This window comes from Miscanthus floridulus, chromosome 15, assembly GCF_019320115.1.
Source record: "Miscanthus floridulus cultivar M001 chromosome 15, ASM1932011v1, whole genome shotgun sequence".
Classification (NCBI taxonomy): domain Eukaryota; kingdom Viridiplantae; phylum Streptophyta; class Magnoliopsida; order Poales; family Poaceae; genus Miscanthus; species Miscanthus floridulus.
In genome coordinates, this window is record NC_089594.1 from 41,958,106 (window position 1) to 41,983,361 (window position 25,256).

The 25,256-nt window shown below is 43.2% G+C and overlaps 1 pseudogene; it reads right to left on the minus strand.

Moving 5' to 3' along the window:
- Window positions 1-479: 479 nt before the first annotated feature.
- Window positions 480-25,256, minus strand: LOC136507411 (uncharacterized; annotated as a pseudogene).

Here is a 25,256-nt window from a genome sequence, read left to right on the forward strand (position 1 = left end):
CCTGGTCATTGGTCTCTAAGATTGACCCTTGCTTGAATCGAAGAAATCACTACGCAAAGGTAATATTCGGTCATCAAAATCAAGAGAGACACAAACAAGACAGCAGACAAGCTTGCAAAGTTAGCTAGACAGGCTCAAATCCCTAATTCTTGCTTGTACTCTTGTGAGTCGGTAGGGACATCTCCCGCATTGTAATCTAAAAAATGAGCCAGAAAACTTCAGTTAGCGGATTATTATCTGCCCAATCTCTGTAACTCGGTTATAACGAATGGAATCATTTACCTTTTAAAAAAGTGGCCACTTTCTGTTAAACTTGGAGCAACACCACCGCCAGACCAAACGGACCCAACCAGCAGACTGACAATTCATTCCAACAAAGCATGACCCACTGACTACAGTCTGCCCAGATGACACAACAAATACATCACTAACATCTGAAGTGATATGAGCAGCACTACGGAGTGTCTGGTACATAATAGTCACGGGTCATCATCGTATGGAGCACAAGTGCTCAAGTTTGATGGGACTACCAAAATTGGCTTTCCATGCTTCTTGAATTCTAGGAAAGCAGGAAAAATATTGCTTGACAAATGCATGTTGCCAGTCAGGTCCACTCGCTCCACATTACCTGAAACAAGGAAAGACCCGAAGTTATCAGCCAATCTCTATCATCTGGTGCCTGTATGTAGGATTGAAAACGGGACGGAATGCTCCCCTCAAAAAATAAAAAATAAAACAGGACGGCGTCCGTCCGAAAGGGGTTCAAATACTAAATGGATAACCCATATTTAAATCATTAAATCCGAACCTTCCAAACCCATACCATGTTCGAATTCGAATACTTAATGTTGGATATCAACACATATATGGAATGGGTATCAATATCTGACGCACCCAACACTATCTTGTATCCAATCCTGAATTCGAGTCCTTATCCAACTCCGAATCTGAGAAAAAACAACTACCCATATTTGTATCCGTACATGTCCATTTTTATCCTATCCGTCTTCATCCCTATATATATGGATTTGCCTAATGCAGTTAAGTAAAGGTGAATTCGGTATAGCATTTATTTCTTACAAGTCCTTTGCTTCAAGGAGTTACAGATGACTTCCAATGATTCAGCTGGTAAAAGGTTCGCTGCTGCATTGACTGAGACAAGGTTTGGCGCTCGCCATATTAATCTGGAAATAAAATATGCTGCTCTGATCCTGCCGGGATTCTTACTGCAAAATATAAATAAAGCTAGTGAGGAAACTGATATCTATGGTAAGTAGCAGTGCTTGGTTCTACCTGATGTTGATGTGGGAAAGAGCTACCTCCATTGGTAATGCTTCCTCAAGTATTTGGAAACCTAATGTTCCTAAGCCAATATCTGCAGCATTTAACGCCCTTGCATGTGAACCCAAGAATTTGGCCAATGCAGCTGCCACGGAACTGCAAATGCAAGCAAGCGCATTTCAATTAATATGTTGACACAAGTTAATAAAACAGGACAAAATGCATGAAAAGAGATACAACTCGCCTCCCTAAATGATTGTCAGCTATAGATAGCACATCAAGGGGTTGCTTGACAGTTGTTAGGCACTCCAGAAGTAAAATCACACCAATACTAGACAACTCACAGTTCTCGACTGTTAATCTCAAAAGTGGATCTTCATTCTGAATAGACCACAAAATGAAAGGGATCAATGATCTGCAAGTTAACTGCAACTGATGAGTGCTTCAGTAAATCAACAATACACAGCTTGACTGAGGCAACAGTTTATCACAAATATTTAGAAGTACTGTGCTTGTGCAATCGAGCTAGAGGCAACTGAACAAAGACATGAAAAAACAATTCTCGCCCTGTATTGATCGTTACAGAATACAGATGGATATTCTGTTATATTAGCCAGTACCTGATACCTTCATCCATGATTGGATTGCCACTTATATCTAAATCTCTTAAGTTAGGAAATTTTATTAGAATTTTGTGAAGATCTACAACATCATCCTTTTGCAAATTATTTTCCCTGGAATTATGAGAAACAAGAAATGTGAAGCACACAATTAGGCCATCAGAAATTCTGAAAATAACCTGCTACAGAAGTTTCTTGAAAAGCTAGGTGTACATACAAATTAATACCTCAGGTTAAGAGTGGACAGGGAGTTCATAAAAATATCTGATTTCAGCGCTAATGAGTTTGTAGAACTTTTGTTCACATTTGAAAGCCAGCCTGCGATCTAGAAGAAACAACCAATTTAACAGGTAGAAAATATGTAAAAGGATATAAAGGGCGTACCCAGGGCAGAGAGCTCCCGCTCTATGCGGGGTCTGGGGAAGGATGTCAGTGGCAAGCCTTACCCTTGCTTGTGCAATGCGAGGAGACCGTGACTCGAACCCGGGACCTTCCGGTCACAGGCAATCAGACTCTACCGCTTGCACCAAGCCCGCCCTTCATGTAAAAGGATATAAAGAACAATTTTTTTTTCATGTCAACCCACATTGTTTTCTAATATCTCAAGAGTGTGTAAACCACATGATGACTCAAGGAGAGTGTGAATAATCATCTGAGCAAATGATGACTGCATCTTAGTATCATTAAGTGACAGCAGGTGCAACGACCTGAACAATTGTAAGGTTTGAACGGTGTTAAATGTCTCACATTGCAATTGACTATCAAGTATTGATATACCAAATGCAGATAAGTAAAAGAGTGAAATTCACCATGGGGTCACTAAACTTTTTCCACATTCTCGTATGGGTCCACGAATTCTTAAAGTGATAATCTGGGTATTTCAACTTTTCATGTAGTTCATTCAAAGTGTGAATTCAGGTCCACGATTGGACCTAGAGTGAACTTATAATAAACCACTTGAAAAGTTGAATGACTCAGATGATCACTTTGAGAGTCCATGGACCCAAATGAGAATGCAAGAAAAGTTTAATGACCCACGGTGCATTTCACTCTAAGGAAAACAACTCCGAAACACATAAATGGTCAATGCCCCAGGATTAATACTAATGGGAAGCTGCTATAGAATAAATAAACTAAAAATACGGTTCAGTTGATTGCTTCTGCTGGGTTTCAACTCTAGCCTACCCCAACTTGTTTGGGACTTAAAGGCTTTGTTGTTGTTGTTGTATGAATATCAAATGGCATGCAGCTTACTTGCCAGATGACAAAAAGTTTAATAGACCAGAAGAGATGGTCAGAGGCTTGGTTTCACAGATTTGTGACGATTTAATACTAAATCGTTGGATTCCATCACTTTGAGATCCCTTCTGGCACACACCTGCAAATCTTATCCATGACAGTAGGATAAAGCTGACAGTGGATGAATTCAAGAGAAAGCAATGTCTCTGCATGCCAGCTCAGAAGCAAACATGCACCATTAACCTGTCAATGAAAATTCAGAAGAAACTTAAAACCCCAATGAACCATTGCTGACTATCAAGCCACTAAAAACAGCAGTACAACACATGGACAACTGAAGATCATTCAGAATGGTTGTATACTTTTACCGACACAAGTTAATGACTAACAATATGAGCTTGTTTTAGTTTTCAAACTTAGACAGCACATGCAAAAATACACCTGGAAAATTATTAGTTGTTCATAGAGTTTATGAGAACTATTGTGCACATGCAAAACTGAAATGGTGAGCATCTCTATGCTTTCAGCTAATTCCAGAATATGATCATCATATTGTTCAGAAGCTATGGTATGCAAAATTAAAGGTACTATCACAGGCTTAAGATTACCTCTGGGTCTGATATAATTCTTATGAACATTAACCTTTCCAGCTTGCATTGTTGCAACAAGTCCTGAGAGACAGCATACCCAGCAGTCAACGTACAATCATATGAACATCATAAAAAGGATTCATTGTACTGCAATAGATATGTAATGCATGGATAATAAACGTATTCAGGAACCATGTGTAAAGATAGTTGCACAGATGATATAGATACTTCCATTTGGCAAAATGAGAACATGGATGCATAGACCAGAGCACAACACAACAAACTCACAACATCAGCTATATAAAATAAAATAGAGTATAAATGCAAAGAGCTCTAAGCTACTATACAGTGCATCAGTAGTTTAGCACTTACATAAGTTTCTGCAGTGCAAAGAACACCTTGCAGTCTCAAGCACCTGAAAAATAAGGGGCAACATTGATCTGAAGAACTACAAGCGAATAACAAACTATGAAGTGCGGATACTTTGCAAAACTCACGTACAGATATCAATACCGTATCCGATACTGATACTCCACGGATATGGCCAGATACATATCCTAGACGTATCGGAAATTAAATCAATTTTGAAATCGTACAAAAAGACCCAATACTCCTAGGACACCCGACCGATACTTTGGTGATTCCATCAACCTTATTACCACTTGTTCCCTTCGTACAAAACCCTCCGTGCAGCTCTGTCGCCCTCTGATTCCCATCTGCACCACAGATGCAGCTGCCTCTGCAGCCGCCAGCACAGATGCAGCCACCTCGTACGCACAGTCATGCTACCTTGACGCTCACCATAGATCTGTGTAGCTGTGTCCACAGCCACCACCTCTACCTCTACCCGGCTACCTCCAATTTCCTGCATGTGCCTCTTCCCTATGGACCATGTCGCCACTTCTGTCTCCACGCTACCAGCGATGGCTGCTCCTTGCCTCCTTCCCCATCTACGGTGAGTCATCTCCTTTTCTCACTTTGGTCCTTACCTTCTCCTTCTCAGTCTCCTTGTGCACTAATTCAAAATTTTCCATCCCAATGTTGTTGCTGGTAGGACTGTTCCTAGAGATACTCCACTTCCAACAGAGGCCAATGAGAAGTTGAGGAAGAGGTAGTGTTTCAGCTATTGAATCTAGCTTCGATGTAGAAGTCCTAGCCAGCTTGGTGAACTAATACCTAGAATGTTTGCTACAAATCGTCCAACTGGAGGATGTCCCTCCAAGCTGCAGCAAGCTGAGGACAACTCTCCTTGTGCAAGAAAACACACATGTTGAGAGAATGCTGCAGCGCATCAAGGCAACTTGGAGCTCTAAAGGTGTGAGTATTGTAGGAGATGGATGGTTTGATGCTCAAAGGTGGCTCTTGAAATTTCTTGGTTGTAACAGAACATGGTCCAATGTCAACACTAAGGGCTTGTTTGGATGCCCACCAAACCACTCCAACACATGGATTGACGTGAATACATAGGTATCCATACAAGGCATGAATGAATATCCAAGACTTTAAGGATTATATTTCATGAAAGATGCCAACCAGTGGGGCGTGACCCCTGTCCAGGAGGGCCACCGCCGCTATTGCCTTTGCCGCCACCGCCGCGCTTGCTGCGACGGTTGTTAGGCGGCTTGGAGTTCCCACCAGCGCTCGTGCCGGAGGACGCAGGGGCAGGACTGGGAGTGGTGGAGGCGGCGAGCGCAGTGGCAGGTGCGTCCTTGCGGGTCTCCGTGGTGAGTTCCTCGAGGATGAGGTCGTCATGAGCCTCCAGGAAGGTGGGGAATGGTCGAGCGCGACGAAGGAGCATCCCAACGTGGCTGAAGCGCTCGTTGAGGCCGCGGATCACGTTGAGGACGAGCGTGCGGTCGGTGACGACCTCGCCAAGGGCCGTGAGATCATCGGCCATCTTTTTCAGCTTGCGGCAGTAGTCGGTGACGGAGAGGTCGCCCTGGACGAAGTTGCAAAACCGCGTCTCGAGGTGGATGGAGCGAGCCTCGCGGTTGCCAAGGAACTACGACTCGACGGTGAGCCAGGCATGCCGAGCGGTGGAGCCCTGGGCGGAGATGATCTCGCCAAGATCGTTGGTGAGCGTGGCGATGATCCAGGACTTGACGACGCAGTCTATCTGGGCCCAATCAGGAGGAATTGGGGCTGGAGGTTCCTCTCGAACATGATCCTGGAGGGAGAACTTGCCGAGGATGAGAAGGAACTGATCGCGCCAGCGGTTGAAGTTACTGGAATCGAGACGAGGATGGTAGTGACGTGGTTCCAGATGTTGCTGACCGCAACAGCCTGAGCATGGAGCTGCAAAAGGGCAACGGCCTCGTGATGCAGCATGGTAGCCCAAAGATCAGGTGGCGGCGCTGAAGTGCCTCCAGGTGTGGCGCCAGAGGGTTCCGGAGCAACGGCGGTAGCAGCAGCCGCCCGCTCCTTGGCAGCGCGTGCCAGTGCCTCGCTAGCGTGCTGGGCGGCGGCGTTGCGATCCTTAGCGTGGCTATGGCCTCCTGCTCGGCCTGTAGGGCGCATGCTAGGGCAGCATCATGCACAGCCTGACACTCACGCTCGAGACGCTGAGCAGTGGCGGTAGCCTCGTTGGTCTTCTCCACGGCGAGGCATTGGGCGACGGCGTCTGCCTGGATGGTGGCAGAGGAGGCGGCCATATCGTCCCTAGCCCTGGGGGTTGCTGGAGGGGTGCAGGGCATGGTGGCGCAGCACGGTGGGTACTGGCGCGCGAAGGGGTGAGGGGCCGGCGCGCGTGGAGTGGGTAGCGGAAGAGGAGACCTAAACCTAGGTGGCTGATACCATGAGAGCGAATAGGTCTCAGGAATTGATTGATAGATTAGCAGCAGTACAGGGTACAATATATAGGCAAGGATCAATAGGGTTTATAGAAACACCCAATCAACGGTGATCCTTGCCTTATCAATGTAATCTATCTATCTTAACCCCTAAGGCAGCCAGCCTAATGTCACACCCTAGGTGTTAGCCTTGCATAAATTGACTTGCATTGCATGAGCATGAGCATCAAGCATTCATATTTAAGCTTTTACAATTGAAACATGTGTTTGAAACATTTGCAACATTGCTTGTTATTTTATGTTCCCATGTGTATATGCATATGATCATGAGTGAATACATGTAAATGGTTTATGTGAGTCACTAAAACACATTAGCTACACTTAGGTTAACAAATGGAACATTGTTCATGAAGGTCACCTTTCATGATCAAGTACTTAAGTGATGTTATATGTGTTGACCTAGATAGCCCTATGTGTGACCAATGCATGAAATGAGTGTGTGACCTTACAAATAGCTTAAACATGTTTAGAAGATCATGATGAACAACTTTGGTATTCATGGCTAGGGCTAAATGGGTCACTAGGTCATAGTTCAAGTACAAGTCATCTTTTGAATGAAGCATGTTTGACCAAGTTTGAATCATATGCTAGAGACCTTGCATGTAGGTAATCACTAAAGCAAAGTTGTAGTTTTTGAGATGGGGAACAACTTTTATTTTTGGGTCATGAGGTGATAAGGTTCATAGCTTAGTCTTTTGGAGCTCACAAAAATCAACAATGCACTATTTTCAACACTTAACAAATATTTCTAAGTCTGGATGCTTGGACAGTCTGACGAGCTGACTTTGGGGATGATTTAACTCGGTCTCGGTTGAGAGTTGGAGCATAATCCTTTAAGAACAATTGAAGCTGGTACATAGAGCTACAAGTTTGATTTAGATTGTTTTCGATTTTGCTTCACGGTTTAGGAGAACGAGCGTCACCTAACCACGTTGTCAGGCTTAGCATTGCAAACACTGACAAACTGAATCCACCGGCGTCAGTGTCCGACAGTCGCAGAGCTTGCGCGCCGCGTGGACGCGGGGATCGCCACGCGTCGCCGGCGCCCTACCCAGCGTGGCCACGACAGGCCAGAGAGCACTATATCAAGCCCCGCGCTCGCCCGCACTACCCCGCGCTCTCCATTTCATTTTCGGTCTCCTCCTTCGCCTCAGCGCAGCCACCGCAGCAGTCGCCGTCGCCACTGCCGTCGCAGCTGCTCCGCTGAGCTCGCCAGCGCTCACCGCCGCCCCATTCTCCAATTGGCCACGCTCGCAGCTCCGCTTCACCCTTCTCCACCGTTTCCACCTTGCAGCGCCCTCATTTGTGCCCTAGGTGAGCCGCTTTTCTCTTTGCGTCGTCGTGGGTACGCCCTCGCTGGAGTGCCGCCATGGCCGCTGCCGTGGCCGTGCTTCGTCGGAGCACCTGCATCCGCATAGGTCGCATAGTCACAGTCGTAGGGTCGCCGTGGTTCTATAGAACACTTCGCCTGGCTTCGCCATGGCCGGAGACGGCCGGCACATCGTAGAGCAACGCCACCGTGCCGCCATGGCCGGCAACGAGCCCGCTCCACCACACCTGCATGGCCACCACCTAGACCATTCGACGCGGTTTGCTTAGTAGATCGTGTTGGTGCCCTTGGCTTCGCCGGAAAGCTCGCCGGCGATGAACCGTGGCCAACCAGCGTTGAGCAGCGCCGCCTGCTCTGCTTTGTCTCACTGACTGGTGGGCCGACTGACCAGTGGACCCCCGTTGTTAGTGACAGTAGCACAGAAGCAAATCCATTTATTCATGTTTTTATGTGCATTTTTAAAATAGATAAGTTGAGCTGTGTAGATTCAAAAATTGTGAACTAAATTTTGTAGTGTTCCTTAGGAAGTGTAGTGTTTAGGAAAAATAAAATATTGACACTTGTAGTAGAATTTTTGGAGGATTTAAAATAAAACTTGAAATGTGTTTTTAAATGTATGTAAACTTGTTTATTTTATATCTAGAGTTTCTTTGCTCCAAAAATTATGAAATTTATGTGGTGAGCTATTCTTGACAAGTATAAGCCCTGGTAAAAATTTGAGGGTCAGTGCATGTATGGATTTGTAGTTATAGATTTTCCTTTTATAATTAGGTAATCATTGTATGAATTTTGATAAATTATTTATGAATCCAATATTCATGAAATTTGTTGGAGGTTGTCCTAGTAACATATAGATGCTAAGAAAAATATAAAATCTGTTCCTTGACATTTTCATTAGGGTTTTCTATTTATGCTATTATAAGCCTTTTTGCCTTATCATTTTTGCATAGGATGTTTTACTTGGTAAAATGGCATGAAACGTTTACAGTAGTCTATTGGTAGCATTAGTAAGGCACTGTAATTTTTTGAGAATTTGTGATGCACATTTGATATATGTTTATTATTTACCCTAATTCCTTAATTAAAATATCAAAGGCATTGAAATAATTAGATTGTGATTAAGCATGATGTTTTCTATGCTTCTTATGATGCATAGTAACTGTTGATGTTAGTGGTAAAAATTTAGAAGCCATTGATTGTATACAAATGACTAATTATCGCTTTATCATTCGAATACAAGATTGCATGTGTAGTTTTGATCGCATAGATGATTTCATATAGATAATGGTCTCTACTGTAAAACTTGTTAATAACAAAATTATAGATAACTTCTTCATGTATCTTGTGTTAAAATTTTAGAGCTGTTTAAAGTTAGTATTCCAAAATGCTTGCTCTCTGGAAATTCTGGACAGCACTGGATTGATTGTCTGTTTTGGTTAAGTTAAAGTGTGAATTAACTTTTGGTGATTAAATAGGAGCTGTAGACAATTTTATAAGCTTTCCAGAAAGTCCAAGATCACAGTATTTGGACAAGTAGAACTCAAGTTATGAGTAAAACGAGTACCTGCTGTTTTGTAGTGTAGTAAATGAATTGTTGAAGTGTTTGATTTAGTAATTAAGAAAAGATATGCACATACTCAGTAAAATGTGAAATACTTGTTATTACTTTAACAACATGCTGTTAAGAATATTTACAAGAATGCATTCTTCATATAGCATCATATTATACTTGTCGGCATGTATACATTCGCACTATCTCATGTCACACTCATGCATCTAGGATCGACGAAAGAGATAACGTTGCTGGAGTTCGACGAAGGAGAGGAAGGGGACCGGCAGGAGATTTCTCAAGCTGCAGCTCCCAAAGAAGAGGATTAGAACCTAGAAGAGCTTCTGGAGTGCCCTGATCACCGCCCCACTTCCTTTCTGAAAGGCAAGCCCCGGAGCATTCTAAGTCTTCCAGTATTTTACAAAATATTACTCAAGTCCTTATGATTGATGCATTAGGTTATAAGAGTTGATTGGAACCGCTTGATGCATATAAATTCCTTGTCCAGATATATACACCTTTAACCCTATGTAGGTCTAGGATCGAATATATGCTTAGCCATGCTTAGACCGGTAGAAGTCGGGTGATTTTCTGTCACCTACGAGATATAGGTGGATACGGAAGCACGAATGGCTATATTTGCTATCGTGGAAAAGAACCATGGGGTAATATAAATCGAGGCCGGGCGAAGTCTATGTGTAGGTTGACTCATGTGATTCTGTCTATGCCGATCAAGGACCGTACCGTTGTTGGAACTTCTGACAAGATTGAACGCATGCCTATCACTTAGCTGGCCGGATAACTCATTCCGACCGCGAAGCCGAGTAGCTCAACTTAGGCCAGGCCCCGTTCTGTTGTGCTCTCCTTGCAAGGAGCCAGACTGAGACCAAGGGCAGGCTAGGCCTGAACGTCCTAGCATTTGGTGTCCCCGATTGTGCGGCGCGGTACGAACCCATGAAATGTGGACCTGAGTTGTACCAAAGGTGACCTAAGGTGACCGTTGATCGGGTCTGCCAGAGTTTGTGTTTGGAATAAATTCCTAGCTGGTTGAAATCGATTCGAATCGCCGTCTCTCCCGGAAAGTGAGAAACTTGGCTAGCTCCAGCATCATAGTAACTGTATTATGGAACATGATGGTTCGAATGAACATAGAATTACAATACCTACTATGGTTACTATTGTATGCTATTAAAATGATATACCACATGTTTAGCACATGATAGTTGCTAATTTAGAGATGGATAGTCATAATTAACTTGATAACAGAATTATAATTATATAATTTAGTTAATTGTTTTTTTATGCAAAATGTTGTCAAGCTATATCCACTTATACAGCCTTGCATGATCCTTGGAGTCAGTTTATTTATGGTTTATGACGGGTAAGTCTAGCTGAGTACCTTCTCGTACTCAGGGTTTTATTTCCCATTGTTACAGATGGCACTGTGTATCATGGTTATTGCAAGAGTTGCTTCTATCCCGCTATGGATGAGGAGTAAGCCTTGGGCAGGCTTCTTTATTAATCCCTCTACATGCTTTTGTGGACTGTGATCGTATGTTGGCACTGTATCAAACTACGTTGGCAAATGCTACTTTTAAACTTAATTTGCTTCCGTTTTTATCCATTAAACTTGGTTTGTAATAACTTTGTTTCATACTCTGATGATGGAAATGTATCTGGGAACTTTATGTAATATGTGACATGTATGTTGAATCATGTACGATCTTGATTGTTGTAAATCATTTATCGAGACCCGTCGTGGTACTCGACGGACTACCGGGTTTATATGGGTTCAAGTATGACAGTGCGACCGCTTGCGGGCTGCCATTGTACTTGTACTCTTATAAATTGGTCGGTTCTGCGACAGCTGGCATTAGAGCAAGATTCAACGTTAATTGTCATATGTGTATTTAAAACAAAAGTTTTTGTTTTCCAAAACCCTTTCTAGCAACTGATAGCTATATAAATAGGTATTTGAAATCTAAAGTGTACCAGTGATCACTTTCCTCATGCCCAAATTAAGGACTATTAGGTGGCTATTTAAGTACTAACATAGAGGGTTTTACTTTCGTCGTCCATACGACGTGCTATTGTATGGATGCCATTCATTTGAATGGTAATGTATGGATCAAATGCCTCTACGCCAAGGTAAGTTGATGAGTGGTATGACCGCAAGATGTGAGCACGCGGTCGGGGAGAGTTAACTTTGGTACGGCTATGTATGCATGCTTGCATGTGTATATGGTGCGTATTTAATTATGGGTATAAACTGTTATCGGGTAGCTTTGATACGGAAGTATATGTATGGCTATACATATATGGAAGTATTTAGATTTACATTCTGCATATTTAATTACGGGATGGGCTGAAATGAAACTTTTATGCAGGTACACTAACAACGAAACGTGTAGCTCGACTAGTTACGCTATATATGAGAGAACATATGTATGCCACCGTATATGTTGTGAGAGATAATTTTTCCCTAAGCTTGTGAGGACGTACGGAACGAGCATGCATTATGATAATTATTATTCAAATAATTACATTGTTCCTCCCCTTATAAACTTCTTACTCGGTTATGTAACTCTTATCCATTATGGCCTTATCTCACACAAAATTGTACATGTTGATGGTACAGATGGCAGCACCAACTGGATGTGAGAATTTCCTGATGGTTTTTGGAACACCTACACTACTGTGGAGAGTTATGCACTTTGCGGGGTACCATGAACCGCCCCTTTATCATTGGAATGAAGAGTACTTGGAAGGACAGCCATGGTACGAGGTGCGGCTAACTATACCAGCCCACACCCAAGCACCCTTCTGGCAAGAGTGGAAGGCAGAATCGGAAGGGAAACTCCTTGGGAGGCTGCCCAAGTAGTGGCCTTTGAGGTTTTGAGTCAAATCTGCTAGCAGCATGGGGATGCACTTACCGGTAGTGCATCGAGTATGTTTCCTTGGGTAGATCCATCCACCACAATATGGGAACAACGCAACCAAAATGCATTGATCTGAGATCGGGATGAGCGGGCAAACAACTCTAACCCCGCTATGAGTGCCATGTTTGCGGTGATGAAGATGTTTTGTGCATGCCAGGACACCAGGGATTTCTGGCAGGAATCATACACCACTTGCATGGACAAGCTCATGAGAGCTAAAGCCGCACAACGCAAGCTTAAGAAGTGTGTGCGCAAGCAAAAGAAAGCCGCAAGTAAAGCCCGATGGGAATCTGACCAAGCCTATGCAGCTTTGGGCACTCTCCATGCCCAAATAGAGCAAGTGGATCAGCAGAGAGCAGCAGCCCAAGAAGCAAGTGCTAATGATCAAGCGTTACTTGCAGGACTACGGGAGCAGTTGGAGGCCACCCGTGCTGAGGTGTCCATAGCTAGACACCAGCGAGATGCAGCAGAAAACCGTGCCGCTGCAATAAGGATAGAAAGGGATCGGCACCGCGACATGAGTAACGCGCAGGACCGTGCTGAAAGGGGCTTACGTCAGCAGCTTGCACAGGCTCAACTTCAAGTGATGAACCTTTAGCATGAAGTGCACTATTTGAACAACCAGCTGAACCCAATCCTTGATGGGGAAGAAGATGGTCCAAATATGGAGGAAGACAAGGAAGAGGAAGAAGTGGAGCCTGAGGAAGGAGATGATCCTATCTCTGACCTCGATAGTGATCATGATGAGGATTAAATTGCTTAGTACTTAGTAGAAGTGCTTAATGTATCATCGTTGGTTATGTAATGGACCTGTAGTTTGAATTTGGTGTTGGGGATTGAACTATCATGTAATATTGTTATTTGCATGACTATCGCATATTTGGTTAAACGCTAATGCAAATGCCAATTGATTTATTAGAGATCATGATGTGAATATTAACGTGCTATGAGTCCAATAAGTGATCAAATTGGTGGTGTCATGTTGCGAGAATGAATTATTATGCCTCTATTTTATTGTATGAATTTGAGATTGTCTCCAGTAATTTCAGTTTGGCATGATTATAAATTCATCTGCAATCTCTTGACATTGTCCAATAATCACTTATTGTTGTAACCTCACAGATGACGCACACCCGTGTAGGAGCTAGTAGCAGCCATGATGGCAATGACGATGACTTACCACCACCGCCACCGCCGTCTGCTTAGGAGTTCTTTGCCCAATTCATAGGAAGTCAAAGGACAATGGAGGAAGCTCTGCGCCTCATCGCGTAGAACACCGCTCGTGGCCACCCACAGCAACAAGGGTCCGAGCCAAATCAGCACAGTACATTTAAGGAATTTCTGGATACAAAGCCTCCTATCTTCAAGGTGGCAGAGGAACCACTATAGGCGGATGAGTGGATCAACACCATTGAGCAGAAGTTTCGTCTGCTAAGAGTCACCGAGCACCTGAAGACTGAGTATGCGTCCCATTAGTTGCAGGGACCGGCAGGGATTTGGTGGACACATTTCTTGTCCTCTCTACCTGCTAATACGCGAGTAACATGGGAGCAGTTCAAGTTGACTTTTCGGGGACATCACATTCCCCTAGGCCTAATGTGCATGAAGGCGACTGAATTTATGAGGCTCACACAGGGGACAAAGACCCTCACAGAATATATGCATGCATTCAACAACCTGTCTAGGTATGCTCCATGTTTTGTGGATACCGAGAAGAAGATAGAGAGCTTCAAGCGGGGTCTGGACACAAAACTGATGAAGACCATGGCCACTTCCAAGTGCACCACTTACAACGAGTTTATTAGTGATGCTTTGACCCAGAAAAACCACAATAACATGCATGTGGTAGCTAAGGGTCGTAAAAGGGCATTCGAGGCAGGTGCCTCCGGATCTTCATAGTCTAGAGCTTCTATAACAGCTAGGCCACAGTTCCATCCACCTGCACCCAAGTTTAGGCCTCCACCACCAAAAGCTTAGAACAGCAGGCCTCAGAAAGCGTTCCGTAAGACATTCACTATTGCCTTACCCAAAGGAAATGGCGGTCAGGGAAGCTCCACAGGACTTAGGAGTAATCAACCCTGTTTCAACTGCAATCAAGTGGGGCATTGGGCCAAATAATGCCCCCACCCAAAGAAGAATGGCAATTAGAATCAGAACAATCAGAGGCAGGCGAACACAAGGGCACGTCCGGGATACGTGCACTATACTGCTATTGAGGAAGTGCCCGTAGGAGAAGTTGTCACGACTGGTATGTTTCTTGTCAACAAGCATCCCACTATTGTTTTATTTGATTCAGGAGCTTCTCATTCATTTATGAGTCAAGCATTTGCATCTAGACATGATTAGAAAATAATTGAAGTAAGCAAGGGTGGTTATAATATAAGTTCAGCGGGGGCTACTATTTCTACAAATAAGATAGTAAAAAATGTGCTCATCTCTATACAAGGGAGGGAGTACATAACGGATTTGATAATATTGCCCGGGTTATCAATAAGTGTAATCTTAGGCATGAATTGGATGAAGGATCATGATGCTCTCATTGACACTAGCACTCGTACTGTTATGTTGAGAGAACCCAAGGGAGGGGATGCTTTTCTAGTATCACTCTCCCAAAATTTTGAACTCCAACATTTAGCTTGTGTTATCCAAACCACTACCCTTTGTGATATCCCCGTGGTTTGTGAGTTTTCAGATGTATTTCTAGAGGAGTTACCAGGTTTACCACCTGATAGGGATGTGGAATTTAAGATTGAGTTAGTGCCAGGTACGGCACCTATCTCAGGAAGGCCGTATAGAATGCCACCAAATAAGTTAGCAGAACTTAAAATCCAGTTACAGGATCTATTAGACAAAGGTCTAATTCAACCTAGTTCATCTCCCTGGGGATGTCCAGCATTGTTTGTGAAAAAGAAGGACAAGTCACTGAGAATGTGTGTAGATTACAGACCACTCAATGCTGTGACTATTAAAAACAAATACCCATTGCCTCGCATCAACATCTTGTTCAATCAGTTGACAAAGGCAAAGGTATTATCCAAGATTGACTTGAGATCAGGCTATTATCAGATAAAGATTAGGCTAGAGGACATACCTAAAACCGCATTCTCCACTCGGTACGGCTTATATGAGTATTTGGTTATGTCTTTTGGACTAACAAATGCTCCTACGTACTTCATGTACCTGATGAATTCGGTATTCATGCCCGAGCTCGACAAGTTCGTGGTCGTGTTTATCGATGATATATTGATTTGTTCGGAGAATGAGTCAGATCCTATAGAACATCTGAGGATTGTTCTATCCAGATTGAGGGAGCATAAGCTATATGCAAAATTTAGCAAGTGTAAATTTTGGTTGAGCAAAGTACCTTTCTTAGGTCATATCTTATCAAGAGATGGAATCTCTGTAGACCCATCAAAAGTATAGGAGGTCATGGATTGGAAGGCCCCGACTTCGGTTCATGAAGTTCAGAGTTTTCTAGGGTTAGCAGGATATTATCGTCGTTTCATTCCAGATTTCTTAAAGATAGCTAAGCCCATGACCAGACTACTTTAGAAAGATGAGAAGTACAAATGGACACTAGAATGTGAAGCAGCTTTTCACACCCTCATAACTCTGTTAACTATAGCGCCTGTCTTAGCACAACCCGACATTGAGAAGCCTTTCGATGTATTTTGTGATGCATCAGGAATATGTTTGGGGTGTGTGCTTATGCAAGAAGGAAGAGTTATTGCATATGCTTCTCGGTAGTTGAGAAAACATGAAGTCAACTACCCTACACATGATTTGGAACTTACAGCAATTGTTCATGCATTAAAGATATGGAGACATTACTTGTTGGGCAATGTATGTCATATATATACTGACCACAAAAGTCTCAAGTATATCTTTACCCAACCAGAGCTGAACATGAGACAACGAAGATGGCTAGAACTGATTAAGGACTATAATTTGAAAGTGCATTACCATCCTAGGAAAGCCAATGTTGTAGCCGATGCACTCAATCGAAAATCTCATTGTAACTCTGTGGAAGCATTGTTAGAAGATGGCTTCAATTTGTTACATCCTGTTGTACTACACAATATCACGATCAGTTGTTCACTTGAGAGCAAAATCATAGAACTGCAACAGACAGATGTAGGTATAAGTCACATCAAAAGAAAAATGCAAGAGCAAGAAACCAAGCATTTCAGATTAGACGAAAAGGGTGTACTATGGTTTGAGGACCGACTTGTGGTACCAAAAGACCGTGAGCTTAGAAACCAAATTTTAGATGAAGCTCATTCGTCCAAATTGTCTATCCATCCGGGTAGTAGCAAAATGTACCAAGATTTAAAAACCCATTTTTGGTGGACTAAGATGAAGAAAGAGATCGCAGCCTATGTCGCTAGGTGCGACAACTGCAGCAGAGTAAAAGCTGTTCATATGAAATCTACCGGATTACTCCAGCCATTGCCTGTTCCAGGTTGGAAATGGGAAGAAATTAGTATGGACTTTATCATAGGCCTTCCAATGACACCGCAAGGTCACGATTCAATATGGGTTATTGTAGATCGTCTCACCAAGTCAGCACATTTTATACCGGTTCACACAACATATCACGTGGAGAAGTACACTGAGTTATAATGGAGTACCCAGGACCATAATCTCAGATCAAGGACCACAGTTTATAGCTCGTTTCTAGGAACACTTATGCCAGGCTTTAGGAACTAAGCTAATCAGAAGTTTGGCATACCATCCATAGACTTCCGGACAGACAGAGCGAGTGAACCAAATCTTAGAAGATTTGCTAAGAGCTTGCATTATATCTTCCAAGGGTTCGTGGGAGAAATGGTTACCTTTAGCTAAGTTCTCCTACAACAACAGTTATCAAGCAAGCATCAAATGACTCCGTTTGATGCCTTGTAGGGCAGAAAATGTAGAACTCCGTTGAATTGGATTGAGCCCGGTGAAAGGAGATACTTTGGTATTGACTTTGTCAATGAAGCTGAAGAGCAAGTGTGTATTATCCAACAGCATATGAAGGCAGCTCAATCGAGACAAAAGAGTTATGCTGATAAAAGAAGACCACTGACTTTTGAAGTAGGTGACTATGTATACTTGAAAGTATCACCCATGAAAGGGGTGAAGAGATTTGGAATGAAAAAGAAGCTTGCGCCTAGATATGTAGGGCCATACCAGATTATAGAACGGAAAGGAAATGTTGCTTATAAGTTACAACTTCCACCAGAGATGAGTGCAATATTTGATGTCTTCCATGTTTCTCAGTTGAAGAAATGTCTTCATGTACCGGAAGAAGCTATTGCACCCACCAACATGAAGCTTCAATCGGATTTGACTTATGAAGAAAAGCCAGTCCGAGTATTAGAAGAGATGGAAAGAGTAACACGGAGTAAGATCATTAAGTTATATAAGGTGGTCTGGAACAATCACAATGAGCAAGATGCTACGTGGGAACGAGAGGATTATTTATGAGAGGTTTATCTCGCCTTTTTCCAAGAATGGTAGGTCTTGCAAATCTCGGGACGATATTTTTATAAGGGGGAGGGGCTGTAACACCCTAGGTGTTAGCCTTGCATAAATTGACTTGCATTGCATAAGCATGAGCATCAAACATTCATATTTAAGCTTTTACAATTGAAACATGTGTTTGAAACATTTGCAACATTGCTTGTTATTTCATGTTCCCATGTGTATATGCATATGATCATGAGTGAATACATGTAAATGGTTTATGTGAGTCACTAAAACACATTAGCTACACTAAGGTTAATAAATGGAACATTGTTCATGAAGGTCACCTTTCATGATCAAGTACTTAAGTGATGTTATATGTGTTGACCTAGATAGCCCTATGTGTGACCAATGCATGAAATGAGTGTGTGACCTTACAAATAGCTTAAACATGTTTAGAAGATCATGATGAACAACTTTGGTATTCATGGCTAGGGCTAAATGGGTCACTAGGTCATAGTTCAAGTACAAGTCATCTTTTGAATGAAGCATGTTTGACCAAATTTGAATCATATGCTAGAGACCTTGCATGTAGGTAATCACTAAAGCAAAGTTGTAGTATTTGAGATGGGGAACAACTTTTATTTTTGGGTCATGAGGTGATAAGGTGCATAGCTTAGTCTTTTGGAGCTCACAAAAATCAACAATGCACTGTTTCCAACACTTAGCAAATATTTCTAAGTCTGGATGCTTGGACAGTCTGACGAACTGACTTTGGGGATGATTTTACTCGGTCTCGGTAGAGAGTTAGAGCATAATCCTTTAAGAATAATTGAAGCTGGTATATAGAGCTACAAGTTTGATTTAGATTGTTTTCGATTTTGCTTCGTGGTTTAGGAGAACGAGCGTCACCTAACCACGCTGTCAGGCTTACCATTGCGAACACTGATGAACTGAATCCATCAGCATCAGTGGCCGACAGTCGTAGAGCTTACGCGCCGCATGGACGCGGGGATGTCCGCGCGTCGTCGACGCCCTACCCAGCGCGGCCACGATGGGCCAGAGAGCACTACATCAAGCCCCGTGCTCGCTCACACTGCCCCGCACTCTCCATTTCGTTTTTGGTCTCCTCCTTCGCCTCGGCGCAGCCACTGCAGCAACCACCGTCGCCACTGCCATCGCAGCTGCTCCGCCGAGCTCGCCAGCGCTTACCGCCGCCCCATTCTCCAATCGGCCACGCTCGCAGCTCCGCCTCACCCTTCTCCACCGTTTCCACCTTGCAGCGCCCTCATTTGTGCCCTAGGTGAGCCGCTTTTTGCTTTGCGCTGTCACGGGTACGCCCTCACCGGAGTGCCGCCATGGCCGCTGCCGTGGCCGTGCTTTGTCGGAGCACCTCCAGCCGCCTAGGTCGCTTAGTCATAGTCGTAGGGTCGTCGTGGTTCTATAGAGCACTTCGCCTGGCTTCGCCATGGCCGGAGATGGATGGCACACCGTAGAGCAGCGCCGCCGTGCCACCATGGCCGGCGACGAGCCCGCTCCGCCACACCTGCACGGCCACCACCTAGACCATCCGATGCGGTTTGCTTAGTAGATCGTGTTGGTGCCCTTGGCTTCGCCAGAAAGCTTGCCGACGATGAACCGTGGCCAACCAGTGTCGAGCAGCGCCGCCTACTCTGTTTTGTCTCACTGACTAGTGGGCCGACTGACCAGTGGGCCACCGTTGTCAGTGACAGTAGCATAGAAGCTAGTCCATTTATTCATGTTTTTATGCGCATCTTTGAAAATAAATAAGTTGAGCTGTGTAGATTCAAAAATTGTGAACTAAATTTTGTAGTGTTCCTTAGGAAGTGTAGTATTTAGGAAAAATATAATATTGATACTTGTAGTAGAATTTTTGGAGGATTTAAAATGAAACTTGAAATGTGTTTTTAAATGTATGTAAACTTGTTTATTTTATATCTAGAGTTTCTGTGCTCCAAAAATTATGAAATTTATGTGGTGAGCTATTCTTGACAAGTATAAGCCCTGGTAAAAATTTGATGGTCAGTGCGTGTATGGATTTGTAGTTATAGATTTTCCTTTTATAATTAGGTAATCCTTATATGAATTTTAATAAATTATTTATGAATCCAATATTCATGAAATTTTTTGGAGGTTGTCCTAGTAACATATAAATGCTAAGAAAAATATAAAATCTATTACTTGACACTTTTCACTAGGGTTTTCTATTTATGCTATTATAAGCCTTTTTGCCTTGTCATTTTTGCATAGGTTGTTTTACTTGGTAAAATGGCATGAAACGTTTACCGTAGTCTATTGGTAGAATTAGTAAGGCACTATATTTTTTTGAGAATTTATGATGCACATTTGGTATATGTTTATTATTTACCCTAATTCCTTAATTAAAATATCAAAGGCATTGAAATAATTAGATTGTGATTAAGCATGATATTTTCTATGCTTCTTATGATGCATAGTAACTGTTGATGTCAGTGGTAAAAATTTAGAAGCCATTGATTGTATACAAATGACTAATTATCGCTTTATCATTCGAATACAAGACTGCATGTGTAGTTTTGATTGCATAGATGATTTCATATAGATAATGGTCTCTACTGTAAAACTTGTTAATAACAAAATTGTAGATAACTTCTTCATGTATCTTGTGTTAAAATTTTAGAGCAATAGACCAAATAGTTTAGGAGTTACAGCTGTTTAAAGTTAGTATTCCAAAATGCTTGCTCTTTGGAAATTCTGGATAGAACTGGATTGATTGTCTGTTTTGGTTAAGTTAAATTGTGAATTAGCTTTTGGTGATTAAATAAGAGCTGTAGAAAATTTTATAAGCTTTCCAGAAAGTCCAAGATCACAGCATTTGGACAAGTAGAACTCTAGTTATGAGTAAAACGAGTAGCTGCTGTTTTGTAGTGTAGTAAATGAATTGTTGAAGTGTTTGATTTAGTAATTAAGAAAAGATATGCACATACTCAGTAAATGTGAAACACTTGTTATTACTTTAACAACATGCTATTAAGAATATTTACAAGAATGCATTCTTCATATAGCGTCATACTATACTTGTCGGCATGTATACATTCGCACTATCTCATGTCACACTCATGCATCTAGGATCGATGAAAGAGATAACGTTGCTGGAGTTCGACGAAGGAGAGGAAGGGGGTCATCAGGAGATTCCTCAAGCCGCAGCTCCCAAAGAAGAGGAGTAGAACCTAGAAGAGCTTCCGGAGTGCCCTGATCACCGCCCCACTTCCTTTCTGAAAGGTAAGCCCCGGAGCATTCTAAGTCTCCCAGTATTTTACAAAATATTATTCAAGTCCTTATGATTGATGCATTAGGTTATAAGAGTTGATTGGAACCACTTGATGCATATAAATTCCTTGTCTAGATATATACACCTTTAACCCTATGTAGGTCTAGGATCGAATATATGCTTAGCCATGCTTAGATCAGTAGAAGTCGGGTGATTTCCTATCACCTACGAGATATAGATGGATACCGAAGCACGGTTGACTATATTTGCTATCGTGGAAAAGAACCATGGGGTAATATAAATCGAGGCCGGACGGAGTCTATGTGTAGGTTGAATCATGTCATTCCATCTGTGCCAATAAAGGACCGTACCGTTGTTGGAACTTCTAACAAGATTGAACGCATGCCTATTACTTAGGTGGCCGGATAACTCGTTCCGACCACGAAGCCGAGTAGCTCAACTCAGGCCGGGTCCTGTTCTATTGTGCGCTCCTTGTAGGGAAACAGACTGAGCCCAAGGGCAGGCTAGGCCTGAACGTCCTAGCATTTGGTGTCCCCCGATTGTGCGGCATGGTACGAACCCGCGAAATGTGGACCTGAGTTGTACCAATGGTGACCTAAGGTGACCGTTGATTGGGTCTGCCTGGGTTTGTGTTAGGAATAAATTCCTAGCTGATTGAAATCGATTCGAATCACCGTCTCTCCCGGATAGTGAGAAACTTGGCTAGCTCTAGCATCGTAGTAACTGTATTATGGAACATGATGGTTCGAATGAACATGGAATTACAATAACTGCTATGGTTACTATTGTATGCTATTAAAATGATATACCACATGTTTGGCACAGGATAGTTGCTAATTTAGAGATGGATAGTCATAATTTACTTGATAACAGAATTATAATTGTATAATTTAGTTAATTGCTTTTGATGCAAAATGTTGTCGAGCTACATCCACTTATACAGCGTTGCATGATCCTTGGAGTCAGTTTATTTATGGTTTATGATGGGTAAGTCTAGCTGAGTACCTTCTCATACTCAGGGTTTTATTTCCCATTGTTGCAGATGGCACTGTGTATCATGGTTATTGCAAGAGTTGCTTCTATCCCGCTGTGGATGCGGAGTAAGCCTTGGGTAGGCTTCTTTATTACTCCCTCTACATGCTTTTGTGGACTGTGATCGTATGTTGGTACTGTATCAAACTACGTTGACAAATGCTACTTTCAAACTTAATTTGCTTCCGTTTTTATCCATTAAACTTAGTTTGTAATAACTTTGTTTCATACTCTGATGATGGAAATGTATCTGTAAACTTTATGTAATATGTGACATGTATGTTGAATCATGTACGATCTTGGTTGTTGTAAATCGCTTATCGAGACCCGTCGTGGTACTCGACGGACTACCGGGTTTATATGGGTTCAAGTATGACAATGCGACCGCTTACAGGCTGCCTTTGTACTTGTACTCTTATAAATTGGTCGGTTCTACGACACCTAACAGGCTAGGCGCTAGGCCCAAGGCCAGCCCATTAGGGTGCCTATTCTAACAGTCTGCGTAAACTTTGGCGCCTTTAAATTTTATATGTATTTCTTATGTATTAGTGTATCCCCGTATCTGTCTTTTTGGAGAAATGGCATACCAGAGTATCGCTGTATCACGATGTCACGGACCTAAATATGGGCCCCCGAGCCGGGCCAAGTGAGACCCAGAGGAGGGCCCTGGCCGGTCATGCCCTGGCCCACAGCGTCGCCTGGGGCGCGTGCGACCAGGGGGAGGCGACCTCCGCGGTGCCACCGGACCCCTCCCACTCAAAGGAGTCCGGAATAAATGGAAAATAGAGATAGATTTAGATAAGGTTGAGAATAAAAAGAAATAGAGTTTGTTTAGGAAATAAGGATTGGTTTGTTTAGGAAAGGAGTGTCCAAATTTATAAGGACTCTACCTCTAATTTGCTTGGGAGTCAAGTTCTCTAGGGACTATAAATATAAGGGTCATGTAACCGTTTGGATCTTAAGCAAGAATAGAGCAATTGCTCTCCCCTATATCCCTCTCCCTCTCTCCCTGCGCCTCCCTCTCCCTCTCCCTGTGCCGCCCCCCTCCCCTGTCCTAGCCGCCGCCACCTCTCCCTCCCCCTGTCCTTACACCTCCACCACCACCACCCCTAGCAAGGCTCATCACACGCGTGCTAGTATCCATATCAACGTATCCGAGCATCACAGATAACAATACAACCAACAAAGAAACTCCAACATAAATTCATTGTTACATCAACACTGTAGGACATATAAAATTGCATAACCATATTATCATATATCAGAGAGTCCTCAATCATGTCACGTGTCTTTTTAATTAATTGAAGATTCATAATTGCAAGTGTTGTATGAAAAGATAAAAAGTGTTCAGTCAAAAAAGAAATGCATATGTAAAATAATCGTCGTATGCTAGCACCTCACGTAGCAACCAAATTTGCTGCATTGATATGCTAATCTTGAATGCTGTTGAGATGTGTCCTTGCTCTGGTAGATGGAATTTGCGATTTTAGCTGCTCAATCATGAACAAAGACAGAAAGGTCATTGCAGCAGTAAATGGGCTATCACATTTTTTTAGGTAAAGATAATATCTAGTAACTAATGTCAGTTCTACCAATACTAAACGAAACTAAAAACAGTATTCATTTCAACAGTAAATGGGTATTAGCTAAAGATATTTTTAAAATAATTCAGTTTACTTTCTAAAACTAAGAGGGCAATTACTCAGTTAACCAAGCAATGAAGTTGGTAACAAATGAATGACAATATGGTAGACATGTCATGAAGGAATACAGGATACTAACCTGATATACTCAGCTCACCAATACCCCCACAAAAAGCAGGAAGAAAGGCACACTCTGCAGCTTCATCCAAGCACCTGTGGAGGGAAAAAAAAAGGATTGCTAATTTGTGTTTAAGGGGTTAAAGCATTTCATTCATAAAACTCAATCACAAACCACTGATTGCGTACTCCTGTAAATGCTTTTCCCAATACTTTTGCTGCCAGTCCACAGTGACCAAGTTATTATGTCCAGCGTTACCACCAAGGGGCCAGCGAAGTTTGAACAATAATTGCCAAGTGGTGTTGAAATCTTCACACCTGAGAGCAGTATCATATATGTCAGGTCAGGTATTGAAACAAATGCTGGTGCTGCCGATTATTGTCTTCAGCCCATTGCATTGCAGTACTGTTAACACAGTACGCCAAAAACATGTTTTTCTTTGCATAAATAAATGCTTGCAAAACCTTGAACGTTTCACCCCACGTCTGTCTCCATCTTGCACTCCAAGTCCAGAAGTAGTTTTAGCAGAAGAGCAGCACCTGGAACGAGAAATTATGAGCATAACATCTAGCTCTTCCTTTATGAAGATGCACGATTTTCTCAGAGGAAACAACAGATGATGTGGAAATTGGAATAGCAATAGAAGGTAAACGGGCACAGGAATGGGCGTTCTTTTGATGTTTACGAATTGGTAGAGAAAGGGAGAGGGGAAGGGTACCGGGCATGGGCGGCGTGATGGAGTGACTCGAGTGCGACAGGCGGGAACCGGGACGCCAGCCGATGGAGAAGCTCCCAGGGAAGCCCCTCCGCCACCTCCTCCGGTTGCAGGCGGTCCTCGTCTGCCTCCCCTCCGTCATCTTCCGAGAACCCGCCGAGACCGCCGCCGCCGCTGCACCCTCCTGCACAACCAGTTCGGCCCACGCCTCCGCCTGCGCCAGCGTTGTCGCTGATGAGACGAGCAGCGACCGCGTCCAGGCACAGCGAAAGCAAGCTTGGTGCCGGAGCCGCCTTGGAGACTCCTCCATGTGCACACCCCCGCCTGCCTCTCTCTCTCTCTCCTTGTCGGTCGCCGCCGACCGCCGCGTCGCGTACTCGCGTTGGCTAGAATTTCTGACGCAAGGGCGGCGGCCGCTTACTAGACGGGCGGGCCAGGGCCCACTAGAGTGGCGTTGCTTTGGGTTTAATGGCCCATTTCTCATAGGGTGAATTGGTAAAAATCAGTTTGTATCGTAGCCCAAACTTGGTCCACGTGTCATCAAGAAATGAAAAAAAAAAGTATATTTACCGTGTCAAATGTGGGTTTGCTGGTGCCCGGATGTCCAT